The sequence below is a fragment of the Rhinoderma darwinii genome (genome assembly GCF_050947455.1).
Source record: "Rhinoderma darwinii isolate aRhiDar2 chromosome 5 unlocalized genomic scaffold, aRhiDar2.hap1 SUPER_5_unloc_39, whole genome shotgun sequence".
In the NCBI taxonomy this organism is placed as follows: domain Eukaryota; kingdom Metazoa; phylum Chordata; class Amphibia; order Anura; family Rhinodermatidae; genus Rhinoderma; species Rhinoderma darwinii.
In genome coordinates, this window is record NW_027461797.1 from 274,873 (window position 1) to 287,728 (window position 12,856).

The window sequence follows — 12,856 nt, forward strand, 5'->3', positions numbered from 1 at the left end:
GGAGGGCGGAGAGAAGACAAGGAAGGTGAATGAGGTGTTCCAATGTGAAATGCCGGAAACACAGAAACACAGACGACACACAACAAGAGGTGGCAATCTATTCATTAATTGCATTTAATCAATGAGCTCATTATCACTCATGCATTGTCCAACAGGTGTTGAAATAATGGGATTAAAAGGGGAGATCCCTTCAGAAAGACAGAAACAATAGCAAAGACAAAAAACACTTTTGGAATCTGCTTTTAGTCAACACATAAGGAAAGGGTGCACCGGTCCTGGAAATACTGCAATACCAGGTCAATGCGTGGAGTGGACAGAGCAAGCTCTATTTCCATCTCCCTGTTCTAAAAATCCATTTAATATATGGTCCCCAGATAGGGGACGTATCAGATATTAAACTGATAAGAACAGATACTACACTTGATCTTAGCCAAAAGGCCGAGAAGCGATAACCCGAACGGGCCGCGCGTTGCCCGAGCCTGCCCGATACTGCTGTTCAGCCCTTGCAGCGATTCAGCCTACTTCTAGGCAATTCCCTGCAGGCTCACACACTCACAGCTACACGGGAGGTGAATAAAGGCCGGAGAGGAAGCCAGACAGGATTTGCTTCTTTTGCTTGCACCACAATGCAGTGCTGAAAGAGGAGGAATCTACATAAAAACGCCTTCCTGGCAACGCCCAAATGCCCTGCTGCCATGCAGATAAACACTGGCAGCGGCAGCAAGTGCATGCCCACAGCCACCCCTTGTTCCTTCACACCTTGTATCAGCTGTAATCCAGTCCAGTCCAGTGCTGCCTGCTGAGCAGCACTGACCAACACTGCCTGGGCCCAGGCTTTTATCTCTGAGGCCCCATTATGATGTCAGAAAGCTGGCTCTGGAATCCTGAGGGCTCCACTATGACACGTGCAAAGTTCCGTCTGAACTTTATATAAGACGGTGAGGCTCAGTCAGTCACTCAGTGTTGCCTGAGAGGGCAACACTGCAACAGCCGGCCGCCAGGCTGTCTTTTTTTTGCACAGCTAGTTGCCTCCAGGAGGCCACAAGAGGGAGACAAGGGACTGCAAAATGGAAAATAGGCATCCACCAACTTTACAGACAACTTCTCCTTGCTCCTACAACCTCCATCCTTGCACAGTTTGTTATTCTTCTAGGTAACATAGTAACAAATCCAAATTGCTGCTCTCTTTGTAGGCAAGCAAGGCTTTGTTGCAACTGCAATTCTTACTTCTTCTTGAAATGTAGGGACGACAGTACATTCCATCACATCCATCTAGTGTACACAGGTAGGTCCATTGTGGCGGGCAGGCGAGCGGGCGGGCTGCTTTATTGGCTGTTTGCTGTTCCCCTACTCCACTCCACTATTTGACTGTTGTGCTGCATCAATCAATCAATCAATCAATCAATCAATCAGTGGCTGGCTCAGGTGCAGCTCTTTAACTTACCTAAAAGGGAGGGCGGAGAGAAGACAAGGAAGGTGAATGAGGTGTTCCAATGTGAAATGCCGGAAACACAGAAACACAGACGACACACAACAAGAGGTGGCAATCTATTCATTAATTGCATTTAATCAATGAGCTCATTATCACTCATGCATTGTCCAACAGGTGTTGAAATAATGGGATTAAAAGGGGAGATCCCTTCAGAAAGACAGAAACAATAGCAAAGACAAAAAACACTTTTGGAATCTGCTTTTAGTCAACACATAAGGAAAGGGTGCACCGGTCCTGGAAATACTGCAATACCAGGTCAATGCGTGGAGTGGACAGAGCAAGCTCTATTTCCATCTCCCTGTTCTAAAAATCCATTTAATATATGGTCCCCAGATAGGGGACGTATCAGATATTAAACTGATAAGAACAGATACTACACTTGATCTTAGCCAAAAGGCCGAGAAGCGATAACCCGAACGGGCCGCGCGTTGCCCGAGCCTGCCCGATACTGCTGTTCAGCCCTTGCAGCGATTCAGCCTACTTCTAGGCAATTCCATGGGGCCCTGCAGGCTCACACACTCACAGCTACACGGGAGGTGAATAAAGGCCGGAGAGGAAGCCAGACAGGATTTGCTTCTTTTGCTTGCACCACAATGCAGTGCTGAAAGAGGAGGAATCTACATAAAAACGCCTTCCTGGCAACGCCCAAATGCCCTGCTGCCATGCAGATAAACACTGGCAGCGGCAGCAAGTGCATGCCCACAGCCACCCCTTGTTCCTTCACACCTTGTATCAGCTGTAATCCAGTCCAGTCCAGTGCTGCCTGCTGAGCAGCACTGACCAACACTGCCTGGGCCCAGGCTTTTATCTCTGAGGCCCCATTATGATGTCAGAAAGCTGGCTCTGGAATCCTGAGGGCTCCACTATGACACGTGCAAAGTTCCGTCTGAACTTTATATAAGACGGTGAGGCTCAGTCAGTCACTCAGTGTTGCCTGAGAGGGCAACACTGCAACAGCCGGCCGCCAGGCTGTCTTTTTTTTGCACAGCTAGTTGCCTCCAGGAGGCCACAAGAGGGAGACAAGGGACTGCAAAATGGAAAATAGGCATCCACCAACTTTACAGACAACTTCTCCTTGCTCCTACAACCTCCATCCTTGCACAGTTTGTTATTCTTCTAGGTAACATAGTAACAAATCCAAATTGCTGCTCTCTTTGTAGGCAAGCAAGGCTTTGTTGCAACTGCAATTCTTACTTCTTCTTGAAATGTAGGGACGACAGTACATTCCATCACATCCATCTAGTGTACACAGGTAGGTCCATTGTGGCGGGCAGGCGAGCGGGCGGGCTGCTTTATTGGCTGTTTGCTGTTCCCCTACTCCACTCCACTATTTGACTGTTGTGCTGCATCAATCAATCAATCAATCAATCAATCAATCAATCAATCAATCAATCAATCAGTGGCTGGCTCAGGTGCAGCTCTTTAACTTACCTAAAAGGGAGGGCGGAGAGAAGACAAGGAAGGTGAATGAGGTGTTCCAATGTGAAATGCCGGAAACACAGAAACACAGACGACACACAACAAGAGGTGGCAATCTATTCATTAATTGCATTTAATCAATGAGCTCATTATCACTCATGCATTGTCCAACAGGTGTTGAAATAATGGGATTAAAAGGGGAGATCCCTTCAGAAAGACAGAAACAATAGCAAAGACAAAAAACACTTTTGGAATCTGCTTTTAGTCAACACATAAGGAAAGGGTGCACCGGTCCTGGAAATACTGCAATACCAGGTCAATGCGTGGAGTGGACAGAGCAAGCTCTATTTCCATCTCCCTGTTCTAAAAATCCATTTAATATATGGTCCCCAGATAGGGGACGTATCAGATATTAAACTGATAAGAACAGATACTACACTTGATCTTAGCCAAAAGGCCGAGAAGCGATAACCCGAACGGGCCGCGCGTTGCCCGAGCCTGCCCGATACTGCTGTTCAGCCCTTGCAGCGATTCAGCCTACTTCTAGGCAATTCCATGGGGCCCTGCAGGCTCACACACTCACAGCTACACGGGAGGTGAATAAAGGCCGGAGAGGAAGCCAGACAGGATTTGCTTCTTTTGCTTGCACCACAATGCAGTGCTGAAAGAGGAGGAATCTACATAAAAACGCCTTCCTGGCAACGCCCAAATGCCCTGCTGCCATGCAGATAAACACTGGCAGCGGCAGCAAGTGCATGCCCACAGCCACCCCTTGTTCCTTCACACCTTGTATCAGCTGTAATCCAGTCCAGTCCAGTGCTGCCTGCTGAGCAGCACTGACCAACACTGCCTGGGCCCAGGCTTTTATCTCTGAGGCCCCATTATGATGTCAGAAAGCTGGCTCTGGAATCCTGAGGGCTCCACTATGACACGTGCAAAGTTCCGTCTGAACTTTATATAAGACGGTGAGGCTCAGTCAGTCACTCAGTGTTGCCTGAGAGGGCAACACTGCAACAGCCGGCCGCCAGGCTGTCTTTTTTTTGCACAGCTAGTTGCCTCCAGGAGGCCACAAGAGGGAGACAAGGGACTGCAAAATGGAAAATAGGCATCCACCAACTTTACAGACAACTTCTCCTTGCTCCTACAACCTCCATCCTTGCACAGTTTGTTATTCTTCTAGGTAACATAGTAACAAATCCAAATTGCTGCTCTCTTTGTAGGCAAGCAAGGCTTTGTTGCAACTGCAATTCTTACTTCTTCTTGAAATGTAGGGACGACAGTACATTCCATCACATCCATCTAGTGTACACAGGTAGGTCCATTGTGGCGGGCAGGCGAGCGGGCGGGCTGCTTTATTGGCTGTTTGCTGTTCCCCTACTCCACTCCACTATTTGACTGTTGTGCTGCATCAATCAATCAATCAATCAATCAATCAATCAATCAATCAATCAATCAGTGGCTGGCTCAGGTGCAGCTCTTTAACTTACCTAAAAGGGAGGGCGGAGAGAAGACAAGGAAGGTGAATGAGGTGTTCCAATGTGAAATGCCGGAAACACAGAAACACAGACGACACACAACAAGAGGTGGCAATCTATTCATTAATTGCATTTAATCAATGAGCTCATTATCACTCATGCATTGTCCAACAGGTGTTGAAATAATGGGATTAAAAGGGGAGATCCCTTCAGAAAGACAGAAACAATAGCAAAGACAAAAAACACTTTTGGAATCTGCTTTTAGTCAACACATAAGGAAAGGGTGCACCGGTCCTGGAAATACTGCAATACCAGGTCAATGCGTGGAGTGGACAGAGCAAGCTCTATTTCCATCTCCCTGTTCTAAAAATCCATTTAATATATGGTCCCCAGATAGGGGACGTATCAGATATTAAACTGATAAGAACAGATACTACACTTGATCTTAGCCAAAAGGCCGAGAAGCGATAACCCGAACGGGCCGCGCGTTGCCCGAGCCTGCCCGATACTGCTGTTCAGCCCTTGCAGCGATTCAGCCTACTTCTAGGCAATTCCATGGGGCCCTGCAGGCTCACACACTCACAGCTACACGGGAGGTGAATAAAGGCCGGAGAGGAAGCCAGACAGGATTTGCTTCTTTTGCTTGCACCACAATGCAGTGCTGAAAGAGGAGGAATCTACATAAAAACGCCTTCCTGGCAACGCCCAAATGCCCTGCTGCCATGCAGATAAACACTGGCAGCGGCAGCAAGTGCATGCCCACAGCCACCCCTTGTTCCTTCACACCTTGTATCAGCTGTAATCCAGTCCAGTCCAGTGCTGCCTGCTGAGCAGCACTGACCAACACTGCCTGGGCCCAGGCTTTTATCTCTGAGGCCCCATTATGATGTCAGAAAGCTGGCTCTGGAATCCTGAGGGCTCCACTATGACACGTGCAAAGTTCCGTCTGAACTTTATATAAGACGGTGAGGCTCAGTCAGTCACTCAGTGTTGCCTGAGAGGGCAACACTGCAACAGCCGGCCGCCAGGATGTCTTTTTTTTGCACAGCTAGTTGCCTCCAGGAGGCCACAAGAGGGAGACAAGGGACTGCAAAATGGAAAATAGGCATCCACCAACTTTACAGACAACTTCTCCTTGCTCCTACAACCTCCATCCTTGCACAGTTTGTTATTCTTCTAGGTAACATAGTAACAAATCCAAATTGCTGCTCTCTTTGTAGGCAAGCAAGGCTTTGTTGCAACTGCAATTCTTACTTCTTCTTGAAATGTAGGGACGACAGTACATTCCATCACATCCATCTAGTGTACACAGGTAGGTCCATTGTGGCGGGCAGGCGAGCGGGCGGGCTGCTTTATTGGCTGTTTGCTGTTCCCCTACTCCACTCCACTATTTGACTGTTGTGCTGCATCAATCAATCAATCAATCAATCAATCAATCAATCAATCAATCAATCAATCAGTGGCTGGCTCAGGTGCAGCTCTTTAACTTACCTAAAAGGGAGGGCGGAGAGAAGACAAGGAAGGTGAATGAGGTGTTCCAATGTGAAATGCCGGAAACACAGAAACACAGACGACACACAACAAGAGGTGGCAATCTATTCATTAATTGCATTTAATCAATGAGCTCATTATCACTCATGCATTGTCCAACAGGTGTTGAAATAATGGGATTAAAAGGGGAGATCCCTTCAGAAAGACAGAAACAATAGCAAAGACAAAAAACACTTTTGGAATCTGCTTTTAGTCAACACATAAGGAAAGGGTGCTCCGGTCCTGGAAATACTGCAATACCAGGTCAATGCGTGGAGTGGACAGAGCAAGCTCTATTTCCATCTCCCTGTTCTAAAAATCCATTTAATATATGGTCCCCAGATAGGGGACGTATCAGATATTAAACTGATAAGAACAGATACTACACTTGATCTTAGCCAAAAGGCCGAGAAGCGATAACCCGAACGGGCCGCGCGTTGCCCGAGCCTGCCCGATACTGCTGTTCAGCCCTTGCAGCGATTCAGCCTACTTCTAGGCAATTCCATGGGGCCCTGCAGGCTCACACACTCACAGCTACACGGGAGGTGAATAAAGGCCGGAGAGGAAGCCAGACAGGATTTGCTTCTTTTGCTTGCACCACAATGCAGTGCTGAAAGAGGAGGAATCTACATAAAAACGCCTTCCTGGCAACGCCCAAATGCCCTGCTGCCATGCAGATAAACACTGGCAGCGGCAGCAAGTGCATGCCCACAGCCACCCCTTGTTCCTTCACACCTTGTATCAGCTGTAATCCAGTCCAGTCCAGTGCTGCCTGCTGAGCAGCACTGACCAACACTGCCTGGGCCCAGGCTTTTATCTCTGAGGCCCCATTATGATGTCAGAAAGCTGGCTCTGGAATCCTGAGGGCTCCACTATGACACGTGCAAAGTTCCGTCTGAACTTTATATAAGACGGTGAGGCTCAGTCAGTCACTCAGTGTTGCCTGAGAGGGCAACACTGCAACAGCCGGCCGCCAGGCTGTCTTTTTTTTGCACAGCTAGTTGCCTCCAGGAGGCCACAAGAGGGAGACAAGGGACTGCAAAATGGAAAATAGGCATCCACCAACTTTACAGACAACTTCTCCTTGCTCCTACAACCTCCATCCTTGCACAGTTTGTTATTCTTCTAGGTAACATAGTAACAAATCCAAATTGCTGCTCTCTTTGTAGGCAAGCAAGGCTTTGTTGCAACTGCAATTCTTACTTCTTCTTGAAATGTAGGGACGACAGTACATTCCATCACATCCATCTAGTGTACACAGGTAGGTCCATTGTGGCGGGCAGGCGAGCGGGCGGGCTGCTTTATTGGCTGTTTGCTGTTCCCCTACTCCACTCCACTATTTGACTGTTGTGCTGCATCAATCAATCAATCAATCAATCAATCAATCAATCAATCAATCAATCAATCAATCAGTGGCTGGCTCAGGTGCAGCTCTTTAACTTACCTAAAAGGGAGGGCGGAGAGAAGACAAGGAAGGTGAATGAGGTGTTCCAATGTGAAATGCCGGAAACACAGAAACACAGACGACACACAACAAGAGGTGGCAATCTATTCATTAATTGCATTTAATCAATGAGCTCATTATCACTCATGCATTGTCCAACAGGTGTTGAAATAATGGGATTAAAAGGGGAGATCCCTTCAGAAAGACAGAAACAATAGCAAAGACAAAAAACACTTTTGGAATCTGCTTTTAGTCAACACATAAGGAAAGGGTGCACCGGTCCTGGAAATACTGCAATACCAGGTCAATGCGTGGAGTGGACAGAGCAAGCTCTATTTCCATCTCCCTGTTCTAAAAATCCATTTAATATATGGTCCCCAGATAGGGGACGTATCAGATATTAAACTGATAAGAACAGATACTACACTTGATCTTAGCCAAAAGGCCGAGAAGCGATAACCCGAACGGGCCGCGCGTTGCCCGAGCCTGCCCGATACTGCTGTTCAGCCCTTGCAGCGATTCAGCCTACTTCTAGGCAATTCCATGGGGCCCTGCAGGCTCACACACTCACAGCTACACGGGAGGTGAATAAAGGCCGGAGAGGAAGCCAGACAGGATTTGCTTCTTTTGCTTGCACCACAATGCAGTGCTGAAAGAGGAGGAATCTACATAAAAACGCCTTCCTGGCAACGCCCAAATGCCCTGCTGCCATGCAGATAAACACTGGCAGCGGCAGCAAGTGCATGCCCACAGCCACCCCTTGTTCCTTCACACCTTGTATCAGCTGTAATCCAGTCCAGTCCAGTGCTGCCTGCTGAGCAGCACTGACCAACACTGCCTGGGCCCAGGCTTTTATCTCTGAGGCCCCATTATGATGTCAGAAAGCTGGCTCTGGAATCCTGAGGGCTCCACTATGACACGTGCAAAGTTCCGTCTGAACTTTATATAAGACGGTGAGGCTCAGTCAGTCACTCAGTGTTGCCTGAGAGGGCAACACTGCAACAGCCGGCCGCCAGGCTGTCTTTTTTTTGCACAGCTAGTTGCCTCCAGGAGGCCACAAGAGGGAGACAAGGGACTGCAAAATGGAAAATAGGCATCCACCAACTTTACAGACAACTTCTCCTTGCTCCTACAACCTCCATCCTTGCACAGTTTGTTATTCTTCTAGGTAACATAGTAACAAATCCAAATTGCTGCTCTCTTTGTAGGCAAGCAAGGCTTTGTTGCAACTGCAATTCTTACTTCTTCTTGAAATGTAGGGACGACAGTACATTCCATCACATCCATCTAGTGTACACAGGTAGGTCCATTGTGGCGGGCAGGCGAGCGGGCGGGCTGCTTTATTGGCTGTTTGCTGTTCCCCTACTCCACTCCACTATTTGACTGTTGTGCTGCATCAATCAATCAATCAATCAATCAATCAATCAATCAATCAATCAATCAATCAATCAGTGGCTGGCTCAGGTGCAGCTCTTTAACTTACCTAAAAGGGAGGGCGGAGAGAAGACAAGGAAGGTGAATGAGGTGTTCCAATGTGAAATGCCGGAAACACAGAAACACAGACGACACACAACAAGAGGTGGCAATCTATTCATTAATTGCATTTAATCAATGAGCTCATTATCACTCATGCATTGTCCAACAGGTGTTGAAATAATGGGATTAAAAGGGGAGATCCCTTCAGAAAGACAGAAACAATAGCAAAGACAAAAAACACTTTTGGAATCTGCTTTTAGTCAACACATAAGGAAAGGGTGCACCGGTCCTGGAAATACTGCAATACCAGGTCAATGCGTGGAGTGGACAGAGCAAGCTCTATTTCCATCTCCCTGTTCTAAAAATCCATTTAATATATGGTCCCCAGATAGGGGACGTATCAGATATTAAACTGATAAGAACAGATACTACACTTGATCTTAGCCAAAAGGCCGAGAAGCGATAACCCGAACGGGCCGCGCGTTGCCCGAGCCTGCCCGATACTGCTGTTCAGCCCTTGCAGCGATTCAGCCTACTTCTAGGCAATTCCATGGGGCCCTGCAGGCTCACACACTCACAGCTACACGGGAGGTGAATAAAGGCCGGAGAGGAAGCCAGACAGGATTTGCTTCTTTTGCTTGCACCACAATGCAGTGCTGAAAGAGGAGGAATCTACATAAAAACGCCTTCCTGGCAACGCCCAAATGCCCTGCTGCCATGCAGATAAACACTGGCAGTGGCAGCAAGTGCATGCCCACAGCCACCCCTTGTTCCTTCACACCTTGTATCAGCTGTAATCCAGTCCAGTCCAGTGCTGCCTGCTGAGCAGCACTGACCAACACTGCCTGGGCCCAGGCTTTTATCTCTGAGGCCCCATTATGATGTCAGAAAGCTGGCTCTGGAATCCTGAGGGCTCCACTATGACACGTGCAAAGTTCCGTCTGAACTTTATATAAGACGGTGAGGCTCAGTCAGTCACTCAGTGTTGCCTGAGAGGGCAACACTGCAACAGCCGGCCGCCAGGCTGTCTTTTTTTTGCACAGCTAGTTGCCTCCAGGAGGCCACAAGAGGGAGACAAGGGACTGCAAAATGGAAAATAGGCATCCACCAACTTTACAGACAACTTCTCCTTGCTCCTACAACCTCCATCCTTGCACAGTTTGTTATTCTTCTAGGTAACATAGTAACAAATCCAAATTGCTGCTCTCTTTGTAGGCAAGCAAGGCTTTGTTGCAACTGCAATTCTTACTTCTTCTTGAAATGTAGGGACGACAGTACATTCCATCACATCCATCTAGTGTACACAGGTAGGTCCATTGTGGCGGGCAGGCGAGCGGGCGGGCTGCTTTATTGGCTGTTTGCTGTTCCCCTACTCCACTCCACTATTTGACTGTTGTGCTGCATCAATCAATCAATCAATCAATCAATCAATCAATCAATCAATCAATCAATCAATCAATCAATCAGTGGCTGGCTCAGGTGCAGCTCTTTAACTTACCTAAAAGGGAGGGCGGAGAGAAGACAAGGAAGGTGAATGAGGTGTTCCAATGTGAAATGCCGGAAACACAGAAACACAGACGACACACAACAAGAGGTGGCAATCTATTCATTAATTGCATTTAATCAATGAGCTCATTATCACTCATGCATTGTCCAACAGGTGTTGAAATAATGGGATTAAAAGGGGAGATCCCTTCAGAAAGACAGAAACAATAGCAAAGACAAAAAACACTTTTGGAATCTGCTTTTAGTCAACACATAAGGAAAGGGTGCACCGGTCCTGGAAATACTGCAATACCAGGTCAATGCGTGGAGTGGACAGAGCAAGCTCTATTTCCATCTCCCTGTTCTAAAAATCCATTTAATATATGGTCCCCAGATAGGGGACGTATCAGATATTAAACTGATAAGAACAGATACTACACTTGATCTTAGCCAAAAGGCCGAGAAGCGATAACCCGAACGGGCCGCGCGTTGCCCGAGCCTGCCCGATACTGCTGTTCAGCCCTTGCAGCGATTCAGCCTACTTCTAGGCAATTCCATGGGGCCCTGCAGGCTCACACACTCACAGCTACACGGGAGGTGAATAAAGGCCGGAGAGGAAGCCAGACAGGATTTGCTTCTTTTGCTTGCACCACAATGCAGTGCTGAAAGAGGAGGAATCTACATAAAAACGCCTTCCTGGCAACGCCCAAATGCCCTGCTGCCATGCAGATAAACACTGGCAGCGGCAGCAAGTGCATGCCCACAGCCACCCCTTGTTCCTTCACACCTTGTATCAGCTGTAATCCAGTCCAGTCCAGTGCTGCCTGCTGAGCAGCACTGACCAACACTGCCTGGGCCCAGGCTTTTATCTCTGAGGCCCCATTATGATGTCAGAAAGCTGGCTCTGGAATCCTGAGGGCTCCACTATGACACGTGCAAAGTTCCGTCTGAACTTTATATAAGACGGTGAGGCTCAGTCAGTCACTTAGTGTTGCCTGAGAGGGCAACACTGCAACAGCCGGCCGCCAGGCTGTCTTTTTTTTTGCACAGCTAGTTGCCTCCAGGAGGCCACAAGAGGGAGACAAGGGACTGCAAAATGGAAAATAGGCATCCACCAACTTTACAGACAACTTCTCCTTGCTCCTACAACCTCCATCCTTGCACAGTTTGTTATTCTTCTAGGTAACATAGTAACAAATCCAAATTGCTGCTCTCTTTGTAGGCAAGCAAGGCTTTGTTGCAACTGCAATTCTTACTTCTTCTTGAAATGTAGGGACGACAGTACATTCCATCACATCCATCTAGTGTACACAGGTAGGTCCATTGTGGCGGGCAGGCGAGCGGGCGGGCTGCTTTATTGGCTGTTTGCTGTTCCCCTACTCCACTCCACTATTTGACTGTTGTGCTGCATCAATCAATCAATCAATCAATCAATCAATCAATCAGTGGCTGGCTCAGGTGCAGCTCTTTAACTTACCTAAAAGGGAGGGCGGAGAGAAGACAAGGAAGGTGAATGAGGTGTTCCAATGTGAAATGCCGGAAACACAGAAACACAGACGACACACAACAAGAGGTGGCAATCTATTCATTAATTGCATTTAATCAATGAGCTCATTATCACTCATGCATTGTCCAACAGGTGTTGAAATAATGGGATTAAAAGGGGAGATCCCTTCAGAAAGACAGAAACAATAGCAAAGACAAAAAACACTTTTGGAATCTGCTTTTAGTCAACACATAAGGAAAGGGTGCACCGGTCCTGGAAATACTGCAATACCAGGTCAATGCGTGGAGTGGACAGAGCAAGCTCTATTTCCATCTCCCTGTTCTAAAAATCCATTTAATATATGGTCCCCAGATAGGGGACGTATCAGATATTAAACTGATAAGAACAGATACTACACTTGATCTTAGCCAAAAGGCCGAGAAGCGATAACCCGAACGGGCCGCGCGTTGCCCGAGCCTGCCCGATACTGCTGTTCAGCCCTTGCAGCGATTCAGCCTACTTCTAGGCAATTCCATGGGGCCCTGCAGGCTCACACACTCACAGCTACACGGGAGGTGAATAAAGGCCGGAGAGGAAGCCAGACAGGATTTGCTTCTTTTGCTTGCACCACAATGCAGTGCTGAAAGAGGAGGAATCTACATAAAAACGCCTTCCTGGCAACGCCCAAATGCCCTGCTGCCATGCAGATAAACACTGGCAGCGGCAGCAAGTGCATGCCCACAGCCACCCCTTGTTCCTTCACACCTTGTATCAGCTGTAATCCAGTCCAGTCCAGTGCTGCCTGCTGAGCAGCACTGACCAACACTGCCTGGGCCCAGGCTTTTATCTCTGAGGCCCCATTATGATGTCAGAAAGCTGGCTCTGGAATCCTGAGGGCTCCACTATGACACGTGCAAAGTTCCGTCTGAACTTTATATAAGACGGTGAGGCTCAGTCAGTCACTCAGTGTTGCCTGAGAGGGCAACACTGCAACAGCCGGCCGCCAGGCTGTCTTTTTTTTGCACAGCTAGTTGCCTCCAGGAGGCCAC

The 12,856-nt window shown here is 47.9% G+C and overlaps 9 non-coding genes across 9 annotated transcripts; all 9 read right to left on the reverse strand.

The window, feature by feature from the left end:
- Positions 1-259: 259 nt before the first annotated feature.
- LOC142692289 (U2 spliceosomal RNA) lies at positions 260-450 on the reverse strand. The gene has a single exon (XR_012860747.1). It is a non-coding gene; the product is annotated as a U2 spliceosomal RNA (small nuclear RNA).
- A 1,260-nt stretch (positions 451-1,710) lies between these two features.
- LOC142692291 (U2 spliceosomal RNA) lies at positions 1,711-1,901 on the reverse strand. Its single transcript, XR_012860748.1, has one exon. It is a non-coding gene; the product is annotated as a U2 spliceosomal RNA (small nuclear RNA).
- Positions 1,902-3,189: 1,288 nt separating this feature from the next.
- LOC142692293 (U2 spliceosomal RNA) lies at positions 3,190-3,380 on the reverse strand. The gene has a single exon (XR_012860750.1). It is a non-coding gene; the product is annotated as a U2 spliceosomal RNA (small nuclear RNA).
- A 1,284-nt stretch (positions 3,381-4,664) lies between these two features.
- LOC142692294 (U2 spliceosomal RNA) lies at positions 4,665-4,855 on the reverse strand. The gene has a single exon (XR_012860751.1). It is a non-coding gene; the product is annotated as a U2 spliceosomal RNA (small nuclear RNA).
- A 1,288-nt stretch (positions 4,856-6,143) lies between these two features.
- On the reverse strand, positions 6,144-6,334 carry LOC142692118 (U2 spliceosomal RNA). The gene has a single exon (XR_012860605.1). It is a non-coding gene; the product is annotated as a U2 spliceosomal RNA (small nuclear RNA).
- A 1,292-nt stretch (positions 6,335-7,626) lies between these two features.
- On the reverse strand, positions 7,627-7,817 carry LOC142692295 (U2 spliceosomal RNA). The gene has a single exon (XR_012860752.1). It is a non-coding gene; the product is annotated as a U2 spliceosomal RNA (small nuclear RNA).
- Positions 7,818-9,109: 1,292 nt separating this feature from the next.
- LOC142692296 (U2 spliceosomal RNA) lies at positions 9,110-9,300 on the reverse strand. Its single transcript, XR_012860753.1, has one exon. It is a non-coding gene; the product is annotated as a U2 spliceosomal RNA (small nuclear RNA).
- Positions 9,301-10,600: 1,300 nt separating this feature from the next.
- On the reverse strand, positions 10,601-10,791 carry LOC142692297 (U2 spliceosomal RNA). The gene has a single exon (XR_012860754.1). It is a non-coding gene; the product is annotated as a U2 spliceosomal RNA (small nuclear RNA).
- Positions 10,792-12,064: 1,273 nt separating this feature from the next.
- Positions 12,065-12,255, reverse strand: LOC142692298 (U2 spliceosomal RNA). The gene has a single exon (XR_012860755.1). It is a non-coding gene; the product is annotated as a U2 spliceosomal RNA (small nuclear RNA).
- Positions 12,256-12,856: the final 601 nt, after the last annotated feature.